Source organism: Sturnira hondurensis, unplaced genomic scaffold, assembly GCF_014824575.4.
Source record: "Sturnira hondurensis isolate 20B ecotype Veracruz unplaced genomic scaffold, ASM1482457v3 Scaffold0009182, whole genome shotgun sequence".
In the NCBI taxonomy this organism is placed as follows: Eukaryota; Metazoa; Chordata; class Mammalia; order Chiroptera; family Phyllostomidae; genus Sturnira; species Sturnira hondurensis.
Window position 1 is genome coordinate 227,328 of NW_028081813.1, and position 4,259 is coordinate 231,586.

Sequence of the window (4,259 nt, forward strand, 5' to 3'; positions counted from 1 at the left end):
GAATACTTATTTCCATGGCTATTGTTTTACATCTCGTTTCTTCTCACAGGGATTTCTTCTAACTTGGCTTTCAGGAGAAATATTATTATTGTGCCTAGAGTCTTTAAACTGTAATTTATCACTGCTTATAAATCAAAACTAATGACTCTTCATGAAAGTCATGTAAAGAAAAAGGAAGAACACCAAAGAGGCTTTTTTGGAGCTGTCCCGGTCCTGATGGCAGGATCTCCAGGGAGAGCTATGGTGTGGATATAAACAGCATTTTGCCTCTTTGCCTAGTCAGTCTAGTGAAGTTCAGAGTCTGGTTGGCACTGAAAAAAAAAAAAGAAAATATTGTTTTGCTGAGCTCAGGTGCCTCTGAGAGATTTTCCAATGTGGCATGAAATGGAACTTGCAGATGGGGTCAGGGGGATTAAGGAAGTAACCCTGCAGTGAAAAGGAGGAAAGCCTGAACAAAGAGAGGAGATGAAATAGGAAGGGACAAATCTAGGCCTGGAGTTTTCATTTCCCTCTCTTGGAGCTGCCCAGGTCCTGCAGGGCAAGCATTTTTCTTGCTACTGTTTAAAAAAGCCACCATATCTCTGTTTATTATGATTGAGTAATCCACATAGTACACAGTGCACACCAGGTGGTGCTGAATATCAACTAACTGCAAACTTAAATTGACCCCCAGAGCAAATTGGAACTCTGAGCTTACATTTTTCTTTGTCCGTCAATTTAAATATTAGTTCTCAGACTCAGCAGGGTAATTCACGTGCATGAGACTGAAATTGGGTCCTTTAACACAATTTGAATGATATGGAAGTCAGTAGTAGCCTCTTTAAAAAAAAAAAAGCAGTGTTAAAAAATTGGTCATGACTGCACTCGAAAGCCTGTGAGTTCTTGTTATAAGAATTTGTCAAATTTCCCTTCCTTAAAAGGGTTATAAAATGTGCCCTCCAATAACACTCACTGTTGAATCAACGAATGTTAATATCTTGTTAAACTCATCCTCTACTTAGCTATGACTCCATTTTTTTTGCTTGTTATTCTCACATATAAAAGCAAAAACAAAAGTAAAAACTTTCTCTACAAACAAAATCTCTAATCTTGGCCATAGTTGAATGCAAGCCAATGGCTATTTTATTGCTTTGTTTATTCATATTTCGTCTTATCTCTAGGGAATTTTCCAATTCACTGGGTTCATTAATCAGGCATCTTTTGCTGGGCATTGATCTAGTCACTGGAGGTGCTGCTGTAAACAAATCAGAGTCTCTGACTTCAAAGAACACACAATCTGGCAGGGGGGAGGACGCAAACAACAGAATGTCATGAATATTACAATAGAAACAGTATGGCATATGGCATAGTGGTTGTGAGCAAGGAGATTTAAACCAGATTGCCTTTGTTTGTATCCCAGCTTTGCCTTTCATATAATCTGGGATGAGTTACTTAATCTTTCTGTGCCTCAAATTCTGTGTCTGCAAAATAGGGATGATAATAATAGCACCTATTTTGCAGGACTGTTCTATGGGTTGGATGAATGAATGAATATGTGTAAAGCCCGTACATTGGGAACACTTAATGGATTGTAGGTATGTTCCAACAAGTGAAGTCAAGGAAGAGTCCCTGGTAGGATGGAAAGGTGATAGTAGTCAGAAAACAAGGATAGTACCCATGTTTCTGGCCAGGTAGATGAGGCTGCCATTTACTGAGATTGGAACAAAGAATGAAGAGAAGGTCTCAAGGATAGTGATGAATTCACTTTTGAATCTGTTGAATTGAGCTTTCTGAAGACCTTTAATTACTACTGTTATCAACACATTGCTAGGCACTATGCTAAGTGCTATACATGAATCATCTATGAACTGTCTTATTTAGTACCCACCACAATCCCATAATTATCATTATCATTATTATCTGAAGCTCAGAGAGGTAAGTAACTTGCCCAATGCCGTGCAGCTTAGTGAGGGAGCAAGACTTTTTAAAAATTTACTTTAATTTTTATTTATTGATTTGAGAGAAAGAGAGAGAGAGAAAAGCATCAGTTTTTCATTCCACTTATTTATCCATTCATTGGTTGCTTCTTGTATGTGCCCTGACTGTAGATCAAGCCTGCAACCTTGCGTATCAGGATGATGCTCTAACCAACTAAGCTACCCAGTCAGAGCAGGAAGCAAGGCTTTGAACTCAAGCAGTTAGACTCCAGAGCCTGTTCTTTCTTTTCTGATTTTCACTTAAGCGGAGATGCCCAGTAAACAGTTGTATATATGAGTGTGACCTTTAAGAAGGAGTTCTGGGCTGGTGATTTGGATTTGGCTGTCATCAGCAAAAGGTGCTAGCTGAAGTCATGGGAATGGAAGAGGTGGCCCCAAGACAGTGTATTGAGTGCTGAGAGAAGACAGCCAAAAATAGAACCCCAAAGAATACCCAACATTTTAATGATGGACAGAAAAGGAGAAATCCTCCAATGAGACTGAAAAGGAGCAGTTGGAATAGCAGGAGGAAAAGCAAAGAAGTAGGAGGGTTTGGAGAAAGGAAGGTGATCCACAGGGTCAAATGCTGCAGCAAAGACAACAAAGAAAGGACTAAAAAGTATAGAATGGGTTTATCCACAGGGAAATTGCTGGTGACCTTGGAAGGGAAATTTGCAATGGAGTGACAGGGATGGCAGCCAGAAAATCGATAGGGTTAGGAATGAACTGGAGCTACCTCCTACACGTTATATACTATGTGGGAATCTGGATATACAAGGATGAATGAGAACCGATACCTGACCTAAAGAACCTTTTGCCTAGTTCTGTAGGCTACAAGTCCAAGATCAAGATGTCAGCAGGTTTCTCCTGAGCCCTCTCTCCTTGGTTTGCACATAGTTACCTCCTTGCTGCATCCTCATGTGGGCTTTCCTTTCTTACTCATCCCTGGTTTCTCTCAGTGTGTCCAAACATCCTCTGAAGACACCAGTTAGATTGGATTGGGGCGCACTCTAAAGGCCTCAATTTAACTTAACCACCTCTCAAAAGGCCCTGTCTCAAAACAGAGTCACATTCTGAAGTACGGGGATGAGGCCTGGGATTCTTTCCTGTCCACTTTCTTGGCTGGAGCCATATAATCTTTTAGGTCTTAAGTCATTTCCACAGAGAGGCTTCTTGTTTACTCTCTGACAGAGCCCTGCTTTTTCCCTTCGTCATAATAGCTAATGATTAAATGAATTCAAAATGTGTTGGGCCTGTTCTTCACACCTTACATTATATCACTTTATTTAATAGTCACAATAACAATAACTTTATGTGTGTAGGGGACTATTAATATCATAAGCCCCATTTTGCTATTAGAGAAAGAAAGAATGGCAGGGCTGGGATTACGAACCCAGGGGATCTGGGTGTAGCATCCCTACCCTTACCACGATTTATATTGACATATTTGATAGTATTTCCTTAGTGACTGTCTCCCTCACTAATCCTCAGGATCTGCAGGAGCAAGGACTGTGTCTGAAAAGTTCACAGCTTAGCAGCAAGCTTCAATAACTTACCTGGCACATGTTAAGTATTCAGGTAATTGTTGAATAAATGAATCTCTATATATTTTTAATTCGAGACTGGGAGGCATAAGGTACAGGACTGAATCCTCATACTCTAGGCATGACTGTAGAAACTGCCTTATGGTAGCCTTGATTTCTCACCCCGTGAATCACAGGGATCTGGGTGGGAGGACCAAGCCAGGCAGAAGATGCTCTGGAGCAGTCTAGTAAAAGGGAGTCTGGCCCTGGCCCTGTAGTTCAATTGGTTAAAGCGTGTTTCAGTATGCCAAGGTTGCGGGTTGGGTCCCAGTCAGGGCACATACAAGAATCAACCAATGAGTACATATAAAAGTGGAATAACAAATGGGTTTCTCTCCCTGTTTCTAAAATCAATTTTTAAAAAATGGACTCTGAACATGGAATCAGTTTCTTCCACTGGAAGATGGCAGGAAGTGTGCTGCGTGAGACAAAAGGATACACCACCCTTTCCTCCATTTTGGAGCGGTGTCCGAGCTTCAGTACCTAGCCTCCTATTTCTCCTGGTGAAAGAGCTCGGAAAGACCCTTGCTCAGGTGGGCTGAGTTAGCATGCTGCTTAGCCTTTGGTTCCGCTAGGCGCGGAGTAGGGCGGTGCCACTAGGCAGGGGCGGAGCGCGGCCAGGACCTCAGGCCCCGCCCCTGGGCCCGCGGAAGTGGGCTCAACCTCGCCTTCCAGACTTGGGCGTGCCCCGTGGGCGCACGCGCGTGCACGGCATGCTGGG